This window comes from Mauremys reevesii, linkage group 5, assembly GCF_016161935.1.
Source record: "Mauremys reevesii isolate NIE-2019 linkage group 5, ASM1616193v1, whole genome shotgun sequence".
NCBI classification, from domain to species: domain Eukaryota; kingdom Metazoa; phylum Chordata; order Testudines; family Geoemydidae; genus Mauremys; species Mauremys reevesii.
The window spans coordinates 24059655-24081241 of record NC_052627.1 but is presented as its reverse complement, the minus strand read 5'-3'; the positions used below and the strand labels follow the sequence as shown (position 1 = coordinate 24081241).

General features: G+C 38.2%; 1 protein-coding gene across 9 annotated transcripts in view; it reads right to left on the bottom strand.

Moving 5' to 3' along the window:
* GRID2 (glutamate ionotropic receptor delta type subunit 2) overlaps positions 1 to 21587 on the bottom strand; it is a 1020962-nt gene that overhangs the window by 808690 nt on the left and 190685 nt on the right. The window lies entirely within an intron of this gene.

Genomic DNA, 21587 nt, shown 5'->3' with positions numbered 1-21587 from the left:
GTGCCAAAGTGATTTGGGATCCTAAGTCTCAGAAATTCAGTGAGATTTGGCTCCTAAATCATTTTGAAAATGGGACTCAGGCTTAATTTTGGTAATGTTTCCCTTTCTACTTTCCACAGTTTCCCTGTGAGTAAAGAGAGGTGGTAATATCAATCTTTATAAAGTGCTTTAATACCTTCGGACAGATGTTTCAATTTAAATGATAGTTGTCATCCAGTAATTGTGGATGCTATGCTCTTTGTTGTTATATACTTTTTTGCATATACTTTTTTGTTGTTTTTTTCCTAATTTCTCTTTCTAGAGGCAGTCAAAAAGATTACTAGATAGGTAACATGCAAAAATAGCCCCAAAACTACAATTTCTTGCTGGTACCAGGAACCACACCATCATACTTCAGCTCAGGTGAATGTATATGATGTAATCTGGATATTTAAGCTACTGCAAGATCCGTGATGCATTCATCTCTGAGAGCGTCAGCATTGCCCTATGAACAATCAAGTTATAACACAACTCTGCTGCAGTTAAAATGCCAATTTAAAATGCATTGCATTAAATGAATAAGTCATGAGACTTTCTTGCCTTATAACAACAGAACAAAGGGTGAGAAGTGAATCAGGCAATAATCTTGGGCTTTTCTATCCCAACTCTTTAGATTCAGTTTTAGTTAGAACAGATGGGTTTAATATTTGTCCAACTATTGATAGCAACCAAAATTCTATGCAGCAGAAAGTAGGTTAATAGAATGAAATAGACTTGGCAAGAATTTGGCAAACAGATTCTTGCTCTTCAGGAAGGGTATCCTTAGCCAGTTTGAGAATAATGGACAGATTTTACACACTTTTAAGTGGTAGTAGCTACAATTTCCTGCAATTAGTCTATTGAACATCCTCCCCTTTCTCTCACCCCACCCCAGTTCCCCTGTGAAGTTAAAGGCTTCCAACAATTTAGCATACTAAGAATTACATTACTGGGCTATCCTGAAATCTAAAACCATTAAGTGCCACTAGCTCAGTTGCTAAGATCTGTCTAGCTCTTCTACTTAGACATCTGCTTAATAGTACTGTAGCTTTGCCTCTTCCAGTTGATTATCACCTTATCACTGAGGCAACCCCACAGTACAGTCCAAATATTTATGTTCAGGACAGATGGGGAGACTGGGCTGTGGGGACAGAAGATGGCCGAGTGCTACAAAAGAAAGAGCGATAATCGAGAGTAAAATTGCTACTAATGATACAGAAAAATCATTATTTAGAAAGAAGCAGGATGTACTTGTATCAGGTGAGGATGGTGAAGTATTTTCCAGTCCATTAACAACTATGCAAGATGTTAAACATTATTAGGGATAAACATATTTAAATCAGCAGGCCCGGATAACTTGCACTCAAGAGTCCTAAAAGATTTGATCAAGGAGATCTATCCTATTGATACTAATTTTTAATAAACCTTGGAATGCCAGGAAACCTCCAGAAGACTGGAAGAGTGCTAATGATGTGTCAATAGTTAAAAAAATTCAAGTGTGATAATCTTTGGAACTATAGGCCAGTTAGCATCACATCAGTCCTGGCAAAATAATGGAAATGCTGATAAAGTATTCAATTTTAAATGAATTTACAAGAAGATATTATTGCCAGTCAACATGTTTTATGGAAAATAGGTATCGTCAAAGAAATCTGATTTAATCTGAGATTACAAATTTGCTTGGTAACGTTACTGAATAGATGTTATATACTTAGACTTGTCTAAGGCATCTGAGTTATTACCACGTCACATTCTGATTAAAAAATTAACAGTCTATAATATCAATAAAGCACACATTAAATGGATTAAGAACCACCTAACCTACAGATCTCAAGTAGTATGTTTCTAGGGGGGTTCCACAAGCATCAGTCCTAGGCCCAATGCTATTTAACCTTTTTAATCAACATCTGGAAGTAAACATGAAACCACTGCTAATTAAACATACAGAAAACACTCACACACAATGACCTGGACTGTTTGGTAACCTGGGCTCATTCACATATGCTTTCTAACACAGCCAGATGCAAAGTCACACTTCTAGGAACAAGAAATGCAAGCCATACTTAGAGAATGGAAGACAGCTCTGAAAAGAATGTCGGTGTCATAGTGGACAATCAACTGAACCTGACCTCCCAGTGCAAGGCTGCGGCAAAAAGGAGTAATGGGATTCTTGGATGTAGAAATAAGGGAGCAGTAACAAGGAATAGGGAGATGATCTTACCTCTGCATATGGCATCAATGAGACCAATACTGGAATACTGCATACCGTATTGGTGTTCACATTCAAGTTCAAGAAGGTGCAGATAAGAGTCCCGGGAATGATTTGAGAGCTGGATAAAGTGACCTAGTGAGAGATTTAAGGAGCTCAACTGTTTAATTAAAAAAAAATTTGAGAGATGCCTTGAGTGTCATGTACAAGTACATTAACAGGAAGAAAATACTGGGTACTCAGGGGGTTCTTTAAGCTCTTGGAAAAAGGCATAACATGAACCAAGGGCTGCAAGCTGAAGCCAGACAAATTCAAATTAGATATTCAATACAGATGTGTAACTGTGAGAATGGATTAACCACTGGAACAAGAGAACAGCTACCAAGGGAAGTGGTGGATTCTCCATCTTTTGGAATCTTCAGATCAAGATTGGATGCCTTATGGAATGTATGCTATAGCCAAACGAGTTGTTTTGGTTCAGTACAGGAATAACTGGTGACAATTAATGTCTGTTACACACTAGATGATCTAATGGTCTCCCCTCTGGCCTTAAACTATCAATCTATAGGCCAAAATCACACTGCTTTTCCTGCATATATTTACAAGGAAGATGGTTGAGTAGGGCGCACCTGTTTGCCAGTTTTGAAAAAATTCGGTACTTGGGTTTAAGACCACAGTCTGCTGCTGGAATATGTTTGGGGGAGGAGGGAAGATGAGCATGTTTAGAGCATAAACATCCTGACCAGGCTACGTCAGATTGTGTAAACTGCTTTTGATGTGGTCAGGAATAAACTACGTGGAGATAAATGGAGGGTTGGCAATGGAGGATGCTACACCAGGTCAGAATCTGAATGTGTCAGTTTGCATCAAAATAATCCAACAGTCAGAATATGGCTTTATACAATCTGACTTTGTGTTCTTCAGTTTAAAACCAATAAACCACCATGCACACACACACACACACACACACACACAACCCCGGAAACTCTGCTCATAACAAATACCAGTAAGCACTCAGGTTACAATTTCTGTAGTGTTCCAATTTTTTCCAAAATAAATAAATACATAAATACATTTTAAAAAATCAAGGTGAATTACCTTTTGATGGTAGCTTCAAGTCCTGTTGCTATAAGGTACTATTTATGGTACAAAAACTAATTCCAGAAAAAAACATTTGGGGTTTTAACAGAAAAATATCTTAATGCTGATTTTTTTTTTTTACTTAAAAATTCATTCTAATATTCTTAGGGGACTCATCAAAAGAGACCAGGCATAAGCAAGTGGAATGATTTGTAAAAGGTTGTATTCCTTTCTTTTGGAGAAGAGTTGGCAGGGACTATGGCTATTCTTTCTGGAGGAATTGCCATGTCTCTGTGATAAAGATGGACACAACTTCTGTATTCCATTTGATCCCTAGCAACTCCTTCATACAAGGAATCAGCAATAGCTAGAGCTTCATTCATCCATCCATGTCTGGCCAAAAAGGTTTCTTCCTTTCTTTTCTGAAGCAAACCTTATGACTTCGATAGCTGCAGGCCAGATTACTGCAGTGCCCTCTTTTCCAGCGACTCCTGAAGGTTATTTAGAAGTGTCATCAAGGTCAAAATCTGGCACCACCTTATACTAGGTCTCCATGCTTTGCACTGGCTTTAAATTCACTTCCAATAGCAATCCAAGGTCTTAGTCACAATCATAATGCCATAAATGATCCAAAACCTGGCTAATTTAGAAACTGTTTCTGATTATGATCTGCTAATATCAGCTTGGGGTGCTCTTGATGTCAATCCGTTTGATTCAACTCCTGGCCATGCACTGATGGTTCTTCTCATAATAAGGACCGCAACTGTATAATTTGTTCCTTCTCCCTGTCAAAGCCCAACAACAGGGTGTATATTCTAAAGCAGAGTTAGTTTGATTATTTCAGGAACTCCAATGGTGGCAGTAGGTTAACAGCAAAGGTAAACACCAAAACGCAGAAGCCTAATTACTGTATCTGAGGATGTTTTTTCACTTTCTTCTGCAGAATGGAGCATAGATCACCTACTAGTATCATCTGGGCATATGCCACATAATCAATTAACTGCCATTGCAGAGGTCTTTGGCATTGATGGGACTGCAATCTCCCTTGTTCTGTACCTGTGGCACACACCAGTTTAGTCTTCTAAGCACTTAAATGTTTTAGTCTAACCCAAGTTATTGGTCTTAACACAGGGGTAACAGAGTGAAATGTAATGGCCTATGATATACAGAAGGTAAGACTAGATAACCTCATAGTCCCTTGTGGCCTAAAATTATATTAAAATTTATTTGTATACTTATGGAATTGTGCTGTATATGATTCTATAGTGACAGGCAGATCTGTCACCTCATCAATAGGTTTTATTTAGCTGAATAATAGGAATGGTAAATCAAAGTAACAAATTCTCTTCCTGGAGATAGTGTACTTTGAATAGGGTTTAACCTAGCTGGCAAACAGCCTAACAGAAATAAGGCAGACAGCTGAAAATCAGCATAGTATTAAATCTGCTGAGGGTGTTTTCATCGTCTAGAAAATATTTGGTGTTTCCAAAAATATATTCGGTCTAGAGCAAAGTTTGTCAGATCTAATTACTCTAAATTATTGAGATTTCTGCCAAAGTAATTCCTCTGCCCTTTAAAACTTTAAGAAATGTCTGTATGACAAACATTGAGGGTGTAATTACAGTAATGGGCTTGAAGCAACAGATTATTGATGGACCTTACGGATGACATAGTGCATGCTCTTACAGAAATAAATATGATATGAGACTTGTCATGCCTGGTGTCTCTGGGGACTTATTTCAAAGCTGTAAAAAGAAACTTATTATTTCATCATTAGTAGATATCCTGTAGGAATTAAATGAAAAATAAATACAACATTTGGTATGCCAGGCATTTATCTCCCTAATCTACTGTTAAGTTATTCAACTGCACTCATCAATTTTCTATTTATATCCATTATAACATATAATTATTGATTACGGTAATTAAGCTCATTGTTAGTTTGAAGAAGCACCCCAAATGTCAAAAGCTTATCTGAACTATCTAAACCAGCCAGATCTTCAGTTCTGGGATGAAATATCTTCTCACATGATATTTTGGCAATTTTATAAACTGGCCCTGTTCAGAACTAGGAGGCACAGAGGTTTACAAAAGGAGATTGGGGGAGGTGAAAAAATTCCAGCCAACTGTAGTAGCAACTGAGTTACTTGTACTCTATCTGCCAATAGGAATGATGTTACTTACTTCCTTTTATAAAGTACATTTGGGTTCTACAGATAAAAATATTATGTAAATGTTATATATTATTATAGGAATTATTTCTTGTATTACATATACCTATTCACCAGAAGCTGAACTGATTTGCTCTTTTTCTTAACCTTATGCCTCTGCCCATATAATTTCAGCTAAGAACGGCCAGGGAACAGAGTTATCCCACAAAAATTAAGAAACTAGTTTATAGTGATAACAGGATTGGTATCCTACCTGCATTTATAGTCCAACTCTGAAAATGCTGTAGCAAAGAATGATTTATAACCACTTTTATTGTGTCACAGTCAATAAACATCTGCATGCTTGTTTACTCCACATCAATATAGTTCAGAGGATAAAAAAGCCACCTTGAACTTTTTGCATTTTCCCTTAACATCCCAGAACTCAAACAAGCCTGACATTATGCATGTTTGGAAAGGCACTCCCAAACTTAACTACCTTGTGTGTCTTTTTGAATCACCAGCTTTCTTTACTATGTTGTTACAGTTCATTGGCACAGGTTACCTTGCCTATTTGGTGGAAAGAAATAATCTGACAGCATGAAATGGATTATATCCAATCACATTTTATATCTCCATTTGCTTGTTTTTCAACACCTTTCTTAAGGATTCCTATATTTAATTAAGTAACTTTGGGTGTTCCTTACTAAAATGTTCTGAAGATATACAACCAATGAGATGTCATATAAAAGGCTTGATGTAAACCGATATGGCATTTGGATTAAGATTGAGCACCTACAACTTTTGTTTATTAAGATTCTGAAAGGCTGGAGCTTCCCAAATATCCTCAGGCTTAGCAGCTTCAAAACACATTTTACTCAACATTGGCTCACCAAGGCCTCATGCAGCAAAAACAAAATTTGCTAAAATGACCCAAAGGAAAAAAAAAGCAGTAATACTCCAGTGCCTTACATCTAGTACAGAACTAAGCTTACTTTCACCAGCTAATATTAATATTGCAATATTGATTTTTTATAAATCTAATTATATTTCTCTCTCTCTCTATATATATATAGAAATTCAAGATCTCTCTCTCTCTCTCTCTCTCGAGAGAGAGAGAGAGAGAGAGAGAGAGAGAGAGAGAGAGAGAGATCTTGAATTTCTGGTTGCATCTATATTCCACATTTACATATGTGGACATCTGGGGCTGAACTTGGATATCTTCTACTCCCATTGAATAGTACCTTATTCCATGAGTTATCCCATTCAAGCCAATGGGAGCATTCATGGAACAAGGTGCTACTCTTGTTCATGTTGAGTATCAAAATTTGGCCCTGATGGTCTAATTTGAGGAGGATGGGCTAATTTTCAGAGGCAACTTCAATAGAAGTTTTGAGCATTAAGTACCGCAAATGCAGATTTTTTTTTAAGTGAGCTGGCAAAAGAGATGGCCACTATGGTCTACGCGTGCTTGGTTTTGGACTATACAAATGAGAAGTTAACAAGAATGGCCAGAACAGATAAGAGGAAGTGATATGCTTTAGTGTGGACCCCTTTAATGGAACACTCAAGAAAATTCTCTAGTAGTAGCTTGCGGTTGAGAAATGGATGAAACATTCATAGTGACAGATGAAACTTGAAATTTGAGTTTTGCATTTCATTATGAACTCAAATGTGGGCTCATTTTGCTGAAAATATCTCAAAGTTCCACAAAGTTTTTGCTCTAAAATGAGCCCCTTTTCCAACAACAATCAACCTATCAAAGTGAGGAATGAGCATATGCTGAGTGAATGGTAGCTTCATAAATTCACATTTTCTATGTGAAGAGAGCTGTTTAAGCTTGCATAATAAATAAAAGGTTTTAGGAGCATGCAAAACTACCTGAAAGGAAAGAACCAAAATGTGTGTGTGAAATTTCATGACAAGTTCACCATCAGCATCACCAAAACATCAGCAAGACAAAAGAATTACTCTATATGAGAGGGGGTAGAAAGACATTCTGCATCAATCCATCTTGTGGAGCAGGGGGTGTTTTTCATGAAAGTTTGGATCCTGGTTCCTGTGGAGCCAGCCAGCTTTGCAACAGACTGAACTTTGGAGAGGAAAACCTATTTTATTAGATAGGAAAGGTTACTATTACTAAGTGTAGGACCTAGCACATTCTTCATGATTTTGTTTTGTATTGTAACCAAATCTTTTCACTACGCATTTTTAGTAGTACCTCAGTTCTTCCTGTTTTATCACAAGTGCTGAGTGGCATAAGGAGAGATGATTTAAGGTAAAACCAGTAAACTGGAATACACTGCTCCTTGTGGGGCAGAGTATCTGGGATTTTTTGTGAATGGCAAATCTCGGGGCTGAATATCACAGGGAAATGGTTCAAAGGGACTTGGACTGGGAAGCAACTACTATTAACCTGGAAGGTGAAGAATGGGGGAGGGGAGACATAGCCCAGAGGAAAGTGCTGGAGTGGCTGAGAGGCTGGTGGTGTTAGGGAGTTAACACAACCACCACAGACAAGACTCTCTCTTGCTAGAGGTTGGGGCACTGAGTGACTCTCAGTCCTGGGTATCCAAAGAGCGGTCTCACACACCCCTCTGCATCCGTGGGCAAGTCAGCATCTGATTTTCAAAATTAGGTATTCATGAATATATGCACATATAGGTGCCCCTTTTGCACATGCAGTTATTTCAATTGGAGAAAGTACTATGGTAACGTTCATCAACGGGGTACTCACAATATGAACCTTTTGCAGAAAATGGTTGGAGTTTGAAGTCTGTGATGAAACCAAGAGTGCTTTGAGCCTTTGTATAGCTTCAAGTAGCATGACAAGTTTAATAGCATTTCTAAGAAAACCAGGTGGCTGAATAAGTGCTGGAACTTTCTGAAGACAAGTCCATGGCATTACTTTGGACACTTGAGCTTCTAGTACTTTCCATTTATATAACAATATTGTTCCAGTACATTGTGATACTTGCCGAAGGGACTTAAAAAGGGCTTCACACGAGAAGGGGTGTCCAATTCCATTTGTAATAGCCTCTCCAGTTGACTTATTGTACAAATGGGTTTACCTACAGAATCTCCTTATCAATGTTATCTCAAACCATTCTGTTGCAGTCTAATGCATTATGACTTGTCAAAATATTGTTGATGGCATTCTGTCTTCCACTGAAGGTCCACTAACTTATTTAAACCATGCCTTATTGACCCAAAGGCTCATCTGGCAGGAGTTTTAAGTGTTATTTTGCTTGAAAAATGACTGCTTATTCTTTTCTGTGACACAAGGCATAATAAATCCTTTAAAATATATTTGTAGACTCGCATTGCTGACAGTCAAAGAATTGGATTATATATAAAGACACAGGAAGATGTTTCTGAAGATCTTCATAAAATATAGAAATAGCATCAAAAAAGAAAAAATGTTGGTCACCTCCAAGGCTTTCCAGAAAATAAAGATGTTAGAAGCAAACTTTTACCAAAGAACTTTAGTAAAGTCAACAAATATAGACAAAATTGAAATTGAAAGTGAAAACATTGTCTGAATTATATTTCCAAGCTTGTTACCATCATAAATATGGTTTGCTATCTTTTCTAGCCATGTCCTAAAACAGTGTCTATCATAATTCATAGAAGTTTGAAAATCCAGTGTGTATACACACACTTCTGTAACATGATTATGCTGACAATAAGTGATACAAGAAGAGACAAGAGAATTATTTAGGTGTGTATTAATGTACTATTAGTTTAAGCAGCGGATGGCATATCACCACGAGCAAAAAGTGTTTTAAAAGCAGTAGCTTCTATTGATGTCTAGGGACTTTTAAAATTTGCTAATTGTCCCAATAATGAAAGTTATGAAAATGTTATGTTTTAGCATATTACAGAATTGCTATAAATCAACATAATTCTGTATACTATATCTTTCAAATTCCTACTGGTACCTCCTTTCTCAGAGACAAATTGTTTTCACATGTGCCACAACAAAAGATACAAACAGAAAGATAAGATGATAGTGTTCAAAGATCTACTGCCCTATTTGTGAATTAATATGGTAAAGGCCCCAATTCAGCAAAGCACTTAAACCTGTTCTCTACTTTAAAGTAGTCTTTACGTTGATTTAGAAAAGCAATCAGTCAATGGGGCATAAGCATGTTTCTGGAGGCTTTGGAGAATACCAATCGACTTAAGTATGTGTGTTGTTTTGTTGAATTGACACTTGAAAGTCCATTCTCTTCTAAAATTCAGGCCATCATTGGTAATGTTCTACCACACGAAGATAGATAGGATATTGTCTTGTGCTGTATCAAGTGTATTTAGACCCATACAAAGGGCTAAGTTCTGTCCTCTGAGAGATGTACTCAACTCCTAACAATGGATGTTGTACACACAAGTATAGAATCTGGCTCAGCATGCAATAAAACCTCACGTCCTAGATGCAATTACAAAGAAATAGGATGAAGACAATGATAAAGGAGGGGTAGAAAAAGATGACAGCCAAGTGTCAACTTGCCTCTTTCTTAGTCTATAGCCATTTTCTTCCTTCTTTCCGCTCTCATTTCAGTGTATTTAGTCAAGACTACCTTACTAAAATACTGAAAACGATTACACTGATCAGTGTGCATTCATCTATATCATTCATTAAAAAGTTTAAGCTGTAAATGCTGTGAAGTAGACTTGCATGTAAATGATAAGCATATGACCATGTGGGTGTTTAATGTATTTCATTGCATACTATAGTTACCCTTGGCTGGTGACTAGGGAAAAATTAAGTCTTTCTGGGGCAGCAAATGATAAGGTAAAAATTACTTTCCACAATACCTCAGCCATCCAAGTTACATTATATTGGAGCCCTCGCGTAGTTATATAAAGGTTCAGTAAATGGCTTCACGTGTCGGTAGAAACTCTGCAGGCTCTCTCAAGGACTAACCCTGTTTTAGGGTAAATGTTCCACAGGAACAGAGAAGAGAATACACTGTTTAGACACTTCCCCTATTTCATACACCTCCATAGCAAAGAAGCTATGGAGCCATCAATTCCTTCCTGACACACATAATTGTAAGATAAGGACCAGGATCTTCTACTTAATGAGTTTACATACAGCATTCTAAAGCAAGGGGAAAAAGGGTTAAATTGGCATTAAGCCAGCTGTTGGTACACATTCTAAATATAGGTCTACACTGCAGCTGGTAGGTGTAAATCCCAGCACAGGTAGACGTGCTTGAGCTAGCATGCTAAAAATAGTGTGCCCATGGCACCATGGGCTAGGTGCCCGAACATGGATTCAGGGGCTCGATGGAATTGTACTTGGGTGGCTAACCCAGGCAGCCACCCATACTCCTGCTCTGGGAAATACACCTCCCAGCTGCAGTATAAGGTCTTGATTCAAAAGAAAGCCTTTCAGCAAATAGTTAGGTCCCATTCATGTATGCTGGTGCCCTCATCCAATTATATAAATATCCAAATAAATAAATGGTCTTGTGACAGATTCTGCAGACATTTTGTGGCTATTCACAAAGTCAATGGGACTTAAACACATGCTGTAAAGTTAATCATATGCTTATTTGTGCTCCTGAATAGATGTCTTCATGGGCAAAAGCCTTAAAATATTTAAAATAAATTTTAAAAAATTACTAAGAGTCATATTTGCCCTCTAAGCATGCATACATGTATTTTTCATACAGTGTTCTGTAAATTTTGGTATCCATCTACAGGCATTTGCTTATTGACTCAAAGGTGTACGAAGTACCGTAATTAGTTGCCAAAAATGGAAGCAACAGGTACACTCTACCTGGAGGAGATTATAGAGATTGGTTTATTTAGACCTATTTAGAAGGAAGTGGATTGACAATTTGCTTCAAATGAGTCCCTGGTCCAGATCAAGCCCCGAGTGAACTATGCGCAAATCATACTTTTCACTTATGGCATACAGTACCTACCACAATTCCCTCCATGTTCCACTCAGGAGCCTTAACCAACCATGCTATTGTTCAATCTTCCACAATGCTATTTTCTACTACAAAACCAAAATTTCAAAATGATTATTTTATTTCTTTGAGGAAAACGGGTTTAAAATGGTGTAGTAATCACAAAGGCTAAAGTCACACTGACACTAACTGTAGAATTTACATTGGACTTTTATAGTAGAAATTTCTTTAAAAAATACATGTGCAAGGTTGGAAACTTCTAATATAATTAGCATTTTAATAAAACACTGACTCCTTTCCAAATATGTCCTTGCAACAACTCTGTGGAACAAGTAAGTTTTTACTAAATATCAATTTATGAAAGAATTCTCCAGTATGGTATGGTATAGTATACGAGGACTACTTGATAGGGAACATGGCTAAAATATAATTAATTTCCACACCTAAGGGAATGAAATTCATAATTCACAACAGACAATCTCCAGAGAAATTCATCATTAGCTAAACTAACCTGTATAGCATTATTGTGCTCTATGACATATACATTGTTTGTGGTGTGTGTGTAAAGTAAAATTATGGTTTATATTGGCATTACAGTAGTGTCTCGGGGCCCCAAACAGAGATCAGCACACCAGTAAGGTAGGCAACTCACAAATAGATTGTCAGGTATATTTACGGAGGCCAATGACTTTCCCCTAAACAACATTGACTTGATATGAACCAACTCCCATCAACAACATTACTTTGATCTAACAGGTTCCAACCTGGTGGGAGTACCTCCAAACACCAGGGTATGATCATTGAATACATTGCCTAATCAGTTGGTAGGTGCCATGAGGGTGGTGCCAACTATTACGTTCTTAGGCCTGTCTATGAATATACATCACTGGTTGGCTGTTGATTGACTGTTACGATTGACCTATGATTTCTGTGGAGAGTACTCCAAGAAAAAGACATCTGGTTGGGGTGCTTATTCATTTAAGGAGAATACCTTGGGGGAAACCCCTGGAGTGCTGGCTAAATCTGAATCTGCTAAATCTCTAGTTTTATGTTTGCTAAGGTACCCAAAAGCTTGCCGGCATAGATGCCTTAAATCTTTAATTATAGTAATATTATTTAAGTATGTCTCAATTTGCACAGCACTCTTAAAACCATGACCAATATGTAACAATAAATTCAACAGCACCATGTAATATGGGAAAATGTTTCTTGAGCACTTGTGAAGTCAGAGTTGATATGGGTTCAGAAAAGTTTCGTCACTGCAGTATATAAAAAGCAAAAGTAGTTGCTTGCATGAGAATCTGTATTTCTAAAGGCACTCAAAGATGCTCTCTGTACATCAATTTAGGAGACCATCACAGTTTAAAAAAAAATCCTGATTCAACAGCTTTTGTTTAGAACCATCTTCTAGAAACACTTATCTGAAGTCTATTGTAGAGGCTAATAGCCTGTTTCATTAAGTCCATAAAGCAAGGTGGCAATCTGGGGAAGGAGACACTGTCAGCCCTATCAAAATTGCTGTCCTCTATTTCGAGGTGAGGCGGGGGGGATGAGAGACTAGTTTAAAACATGGCTGTAAAAATTAATGCTGAGCTAAATTTTTGAAATTTAGCACACCCATTTTAAACCAAATCCAATTGGCTATTTCCAAGTTATTGATAAGTAAGGGCAAGATTAAATTGAAAAAAAAAAAAAGAGTGGCTGCATAAAGCAAGCTCACAACTGTTGACATTTTTGTGAGGTTTCCCCAATGGTAGCACTTGTAGCTCCTTTTACGAGCTACATCACTTCAACACTGTGATCGAATGCAATTATTGTGGCAGAATGCAATTGTCTCTCTATGTCTTTATGCATTTCCTGGCCTCTTGAGAGACAGATATAACCCCTAAGAAGGGGCCTCTGGAATACCTAGTATTGTTTCCCAGGTTGTTGCATGCTCTCCGTATCAGAGCACAGAGATGCAACGGTGAATTACATAAACTATTCATTTTGACTGTGTCTGCTCCATATGAACATCCACACAATAACTAAAGACCCGAAAGTCATGTTTGATTATGCACTGAGGAGTCTCTTTTGTTGGACCAAAGTCCTGATGAACTCTCTAGAAAGAATGTTCCAGGGATATGACCCCCAGCAGCACCAACATCCTTCTGACAAGATTTTCAGGTCAGGTATGGGATTTATTGATGGAAGTCTCCAGGGTTAGTTCCTTTTTCTGGTGTTGAATGAGCACCAACTCAGGAAAAGCACCTTTGATGGAATGGGACACCAATGAAGATTTTACTTTATGCACCTTTAAAAGCTTAAAATAAAACAGATGCACTTAGATCAGTACAAGTAAAAAGCTACCACAGAAACTTCCCAAGAGACAAGTTGCAAACTGTTACTCAAGATAATGAAACTATGAAATGAGAAATGAAAAATTTAAAAGCACTCTCTAGTGCTGTAATTAAAGAAGATATAACTACAGATAAAAAATGGAAACTAGAGCTGAACATCCACTCTAAAAATGGACAGGTTCAAGGAAATCGGGAGAGAGTTGAAATCACGGGTCCTACAACCATCTCATAGTTGTGAGGCCATTTTCAAAATAAAATTTAATCAACTTTTACTGGTTTTCAGTGCACTTCAGGTTCCCCAAAATCTGTTTATGGGCAAGTGATGGTCACCCTACCCACTAAGCCACAGTTTTGCAAACTGTCACGATTTTATTGTGAGTCCCACAATATTTTGATTTTTCTTAAAGCCCCAGCTCTTAGAGTCCTCTTATTATGTGAGAATCTCAACTTTAATTTGAGAAACGAAAGTTTCTAGCTCTCATGATTGAAAGATGACAGAAAAACTTGAAAACATGAACCCTAGAGGCTCATAAGACAAATAAAAAGCAACCAACATATAATTATCTTTGAAGATTTCATGGTTTTGGGCAGGCTAACTCATGATTTACGAATAGCTGGAGTTTCCAATACTGAAATCAAGTGAAAGACTGGAGGTAGCACTATGGTCACACGAGCTGAAATTTGGAGCAGGGAAGAAAGGCCTGCCTACTTCCCCTTATATTTATAGCCAGACACAGCCCCTCACCTCCGCCATTTGCTCTTTCGAGTGCAGTCTGCACAGTTTCCTGTTATGCTGTTACAAAGCCACAAACAGCAGAAGCTCCCCAATGATGTTAGATGCTTGCTTAAAGCTGCATTGCTCTATATTACCAATTGTATTCATGCAATTAATGTAAGGAATGAGAGACAGTGTGAGTGAGTGATGGCCAACGGCAAAACAAAGAAGCAAATATCGCCTTTTATGGAACCATGGTATTGTCTTGGTGAATCTCAAGACTGGCGGCCAGGTGGGGTACCAAAAAGGAAATGTAACAGCATGCTAAACTCGGGACGGGACCAACAGCAGTAGAGCCCTCCTGCGGATCTGAAGGGACTTTGGGGACTCTGGTCGCCTAGAGGTCGATCTCTGGGCAGCTGTTGCCTCATCACCTCAGCCACCTGTGAAATTGAAACCAGCATCTGCGTCTGCAGCCTGCCAACATGAATGTGTTGTGTGTTAGAGTATAATTGCACAAGTAAGGGATGCCAATAAATCAACTCTCAGTGCTGCTCTAGTTCTATCTTTGTTTGTGGTTATTTCTTTGCTGATTGTCAGGACAGGCAACAACATTATGCCTATATGCACATGGTGTAAGTAATCCAAGACAGAATTGAGCTCATAGTTCCTGAAGTATTACTGCAAATCACACACACACACACATCACCAGCAATTGCAAATATTTCCATTAGCCTTTGGAATAGGGCAGTTTTTGTTTTGTTTTTCCAATTCAAATACATTTTTCCTCTCAAGCTCTTCTCTGTTTTAAAATTCTGCACAGAAAGTGGATTTTTCTTCAATATTAACACATCATTTTGCATCACAATACTGTTTTTGATAATAGAAGCCAGCAAACCTGGAACGAAATTGAAGGGCAATGAACAAATGCAATCTCATAAAAGGTTTGAACTCAAACTGAACATACACCAGTTAATAAACAGCACTAGCAAAGCTGAGAAGTTTGAGCACCCAGTGCAACTGACAGAAGAGTTAACGCTCCATGAAATTTGTGGATTTAATCAGAGAAACACAGAAGAAACACTCTTATCACATTCCATCTAGCCCCAAAATGCCAGAGCAGATGTATACATCAGGTCATAATTTCTAACTATAAAACTTCCTAGAATAAAAACTTGTATGTGACCTTCACATATATTGCTGCCCTACAAACCTCTGCTACTCTACAGCTGAAACACATTTAGTTATGACTCAATACCTTATTTACTTCACTGACCACAAGCAGCTTTCGAAAAACATTATGAAGGCTTGAGTTGGTGTCTGTATATGTATTCCTGTGACTAACCTGAAACATTTTTAAATTTTCAAAATCCTTATGCATAGGGTTTTAGTATCACTAATGTTTGTCAAATTGGATTTTAGGCATCCTAAATCAAACCTACTAGCAATGCAGTAGTTTGTTATACAGCCTACAGAAGGAGAATCTATACCAGGGGTAGGCATGCGTGCCGAAGGTGGCACACAAGCTGATTTTCAGTGGCACTCACACTGCCTAGGTCCTGGCCAACGGTCTGGGGGGCTATGCATTTTAATGTAATTTTAAATGAAACTTCATAAACATTTTAAAAACCTTATTTACTTTACATACAACAATAGTTTAGTTATATATTATAGACTTATAGAAAGACCTTCTAAAAACGTTTTAAAAAAGTGTAGAACTTGGTCGGTTTTCAGAAAAATTCACTCTTAAGTATACTTTAGAACTCAGCTCCTTTTAAAGTCCTACCCCACATCTAGTGCAAATACAATGAAGAAATATCACCATGAACCAAAGTCTCACAGGAAGGGAACCTATTTATACCATCAGCAATCTGGTGTCTTAATTCATTGTGTTTGACAATGCTTAAAATGTGAGGTTTCCAGCACGAGAGGACTGGAGAGCCATACTCTCTTGCCTTGTTGCTACAGAGGTAATAATAGGTGTGGTGCCACAGCATAAAAGGTCATATGCATTATTCTTTCTGGCCTCCTCATGAACACAACATACTTCAGCAACCATAATCAAGGAGAGATGATCATCATAGGCCTGGTCTACACTACGACTTTAGGTCAAATTTAGCAGCGTTACCTCAATTTAAGCCTGGACCCGTCCACACAACAAAGCCCTTTTTTTTTCTTTTTTTAAAACTTAAAGGGCTCTTTAAATTGATTTCTTTACTCCACCTCCGACGAGGGGATTAGTGCTGAAATCGGCCTTGCCGAGTCGAATTTGGGATAGCGTGGAGGCAATTCGACAGGAGTGGCCTCCGGGAGCTAACACAGAGTGCTCCATTGTGACCACTCTGGACAGCGCTCTCAACTCAGATGCACTGGCTAGGTAGACAGGAAAAGGCCCGCGAACTTTTGAATTTCATTTCCTGTTTGGCCAGCGTGTTTGCAGAGCTCATCAGCATGATGTGCACGTTGCCGGGGCACATTGCCCAGGCCATACTTTGTGAGAAGTCTATGACCATGTCCCTCTCGTCACTGCGCTGCTGTCGCCTTCTCGCCTGGTTTTGCGCGAAACAATTGTCTGCCGTTACTCTGATGGAGGGAGGGGCGACTGACGACACGGCTTACAGGGAATTAAAAATCAACAAAAGGGGTGGCTTTGCATCAAGGAGAAACACAAACAACTGTCACACAGAATGGCCCTCTCCAGGATTGAACTCAAACCCCTGGGTTTAGCAGGCTTTTGATTTCACAAAACAAATTGGGTCAATTTCTTGTTCTGATCCATCTATCTTTTACATCTTAGGCTGGCAGCAGACAGAGCAGTATGACTGCAAGACATTGTCATCTCCCGGGTGCTCAGCAGAAGATGCTGCATTACGATTCCTAGCCATCATCATCTCCTGGGTGCTCAGCAGAAGATGAGAATGACCCAGCTGAGTCACTCCCATGTCTGCTCAGGCACCCCTGACCATTCTCAGCGAGGTCGGCTAAAAGAGCACCCAGGAATACAACGACAATGGCTGCCAATCATAATGCACCGTCTGCTGCAAAAGGCAATGAGCTGTTGCTGTGTAGCAATGCAGTCCCACGTCTGCCAGCACCCAGGAGACATACGGTGAGCTGGGCGGGCTCCATGCTTGGAGCAGTATGGCGTCTGCTCAGGTAACCCAGGAAAAAAGTCGCAAAACAATTGTCTGCCATTGTTTTCACGGAGGGAGGGAGGGAGAGGGGGGCCTGACAACATGTACCCAGAACCACCTGCAACACGCATTGGGATCTCAACCCAGAATCCCAATGGGCAGCGGCGACTGCGGGATAGCTACTCACAGCTACCCACACTGCAATGCTCCGGAAGTCGATGCTAGCCTAGGTACTATGGATGCAGTCCGCCGACTTAATGCACTTAGAGCATTTTGTGTCAGGACACACAATTGACTGTATAAAAACGATTTCCAAAAAAAGACGTCTACAAATTCAACCTAATTTCATAGTGTAGACATACCCTTAGTTTACTACTGTCTGTAAAATAGACAGAGGATAACAACGTACCAATGTTGTGTTTCTCAGAACCGTATATCCGGAACAAACACTATGATGACACACTTACAGATGTTTAGACAGACTGCAGTTTGAATAAACATTCCTATGTTGATAATTTTACATATGGAGATTCAAACTCACTGTGGGACTGCCCACACTGAGATAATCCATTTTAACTATTGTGTCCCTACATTGGAATTTACATCAAAGCGAGAACCTTTCCTTAATTTTAATAAAACCAATTTCATTTCGTATTTCAATGATCTATAATACATGTGTATTGTACCTGAGGGCACCTCCATTGGACCATTAGTAGAAGGCAACTCACTCACAGTTTATCTGGGATAAAACCATTCAGCTTTACAGTGCAATATCATCACAACTTTTAATAAGACACCCTAAGATACAAATGGAAGGAGTCTCAGAGCACCATAATAATATAAGAAAGCATATTCAAAGAATGACTATTTGGTACAGTACAAATGTAGAGTCTGAAATAAATAAGCTTTGTCTATAAAGCTAGATGTAAAACATCTGAGGGCTGATGTGCACATTAGTTATGAATGCCATGCTAATTAGAAATATTACATGCTGTCCATCAGTGAGTCGCAGAAATGCAAGAGACATTTGTCAATTTTCTACGTGAGAGTGTTTTGTTTTGTCAGAGCTTTAACTCAGTCATGTTTTATTCCAAACCCCAAATCTGCTAAGAAGATTCACTATTTTAGTGAACTAGGGCCATGTTTTGAGCAAAACAGGGTCAACTGAAGGTTATTATGGACCTAGGGTTATCAACATGTAGGGCAATTTACAGAACATGTATACAAAGGCTGTAATCCTTGCAGCTTTTACATTCTAACTCAAAGTCGTCAAAAGTATGAGAAAGCGTCTCATTAACCAAACCTAGGCAAACTTCAGGGAATTGAGCTTAGCATTGCTTTGGGGTTCATTAAAACCAGAAAATGCAGGGAGCTCAGATTCCCACTCTGTACAACTAACACTGATGTGAATCTGATGTAACAACTAGAATGGAGTCACATTGGTGTAGAACTGGTAGAACAGAAGGAAAAACTAAGCTCAAACCCCATAAGCACCAAAGCCAGACTTCTGTGCAGATCTGCTATGGTTTTTACAAGCAGACACAGCAACACTGTAAATACAAAATATACATAGATATATATCAAGCCCAAAATGCTATCATACACACCCACACACACGTGGATTATCTGTGTACGTTTTACTGTCAGTGTAGTCTCAGACTTTCTTCAAAGGAAAGACTCATGAACGATGTGGCAAGAGGTCCTATCCGTACACTGAGAATGGAGGAAGAAATTTTTATTAAGAACTGGGCAAGAGAGGGATGTATATGTAGGAAAGGGAAGTCAGATAGACCAGATGCAGAGAAAGCCTTTAGTAAAGTGATGATGTGCAATTCAAACTAGTTAAGTGGAGATGCATCAATTGTTCAATATGATTTAACCTTGAGTTAATAAAAGAATCGTAGATTGGTAGCTCAAGCAGGTTTCTAGTACTATTGATATTGAAGGAATGGAACTTGAAAAACGTTCACAGAGCTACAAACAACCATTAACCCATCTCCCGCCCCGCCCCCCCCACCACACAGTTACTATAACCCAACAAACAAAATATGGGCAGTTTAAGTCCAACAATTATAGATAAACGAGGCTCTGTTAGCAGAATAGACCTTTCTGTTTGGCTCTTTCCAATCACAGATTTACAGAAAATAGGTTTCTTGTTAGCAAATGTTTTCTTGAGAGTGATCTAAATGTTATAGACATTATCCCACCCACATGATTACTTAAAGATTATTTCATTTTAGTTCACATCTATTCCACTCAGATTTCAAATTTAAAACAGACATTTTCCAAGAGTGAAAAACACAATTGCTGCACGAAAGTGAGCAATTCAGCATCAAACCATAAATAATTAACTGTTTATTTTGACACACACAACTTTTAGGCATTCATGCTTTTTAAATGTAAGCGTTTAAGCAGCTCTTCAACAGTCAGAGCTTAAAAATATATATTTCCATGAAATCTGTCATCCTGATGTTATGGTTGATGGTGTTTATTGTCAGATATAAGTAAGCATCATCAACTAGTTGTATCCATCCTGAACCTATGACAGCACAGTTTACATGCTGACAATGTAAACGCAACAGTGACCTGGAAAAAGCTGACCTCCTCACACTAAGCTGAATTTGAACGCACCTTTCAGTTTTTTATCAGATCTTAATCCACACTATTTTCAAAATATAATAGCTCAGTCTTGTTCACAGCATTACATCCTAATACTGCTACCTATGTGGGTTCTGACCACTCCCTGCAAAATGTAGTAAAATGCCAAATTGCTGAATTTTAGAGAGGTTGCTGGTGAAAAACATCAGGTAATACCAGTAATCTTTTACTGACATGATCTTGATTTTACCCATTGAAGTCAATGGGAGTTTTGCCACTAATTTTAATAGAAGCAGTACCAGTAGTGTATAAATTGTTGGCAAATTAACTACTGTACCTAGCAAATTACACATGCCATACTTCCTGTGTTACTATGTAGTAACTAACAAGAATATAGAAAATCAACATGCATTCATTTCTGTCTTCAAAACAAAAAAAATTACATGGTAAATTACATTTATACTTGTACTGCTAAATTGTATTTTTCCTAGCATATGCAGTAGTGTAAATATAATATACAGCAAGGGTATATTTACTAAATAAACTCTTTTTTGAATTATATAATTAAGAGTCTCTCTACAATAAACATATGCTCTGCATTTCAAGAATGAGTTATCTTGTTTCTTGCTCTGACATAAGAAATAAATGCTCATGAAATACAAGTTTATAGTTAGAAGCTCTTCACATAGGTGCCTTATCAGCCAACATTTTCGGTCACACCAATGATTTATTAATCCTGTTCCAAAAGACTTGAAAATATTGAAGTCTGGTACCAACTGTGTGTGTCATCTTAGCCTACTAGCAACACACATTTTTGTATTTAACCATATGAGACCAACAAAGAATAGCAGACATTGATTATATTTCACACAAGTTAACCTTCAAGTCAAGAAAGTATCTCCAAAGCTTTGTATAAAAGAGGTAACTTTAGTCTACAAAGCCTCAACTTATGTTTTTGTTACTGAGTAGGTAAAAGTATTTGAGTGAAATAAAATCAACGGGCAGTATTAAGAGGTCATGAAAGAAGGAGCTTCCGCTTGGCTGTACACTAAAATCATCTAGCACAATTCAAGAGGAGATATGTGAGACACACTGTGCCAAACTCCTCTCTACCTTCTCTCCAAGAAATCCTGCTAACAAACATGACTCAAACCAAGATCTGATGCTTCATATCACAGTAAGTTTTCCAGATTCCACATTCAGTTATTTTCCAGAACAAACCATATCAGTATTATTCCTATTCAAAGTGAATTTCCATGCAATGCTATTGTACAGCATCATTCCTTTTAAAAAAGAAAAGCACTCAACACAGAAATACTAGCATCCCACAAGTTCTGCAGAAAGGCTGGAAGTGGACACACTACAATTGACTATTAAGGCACTTTGTATATAGGCTTTTATATCCTCATGGAAACAATAC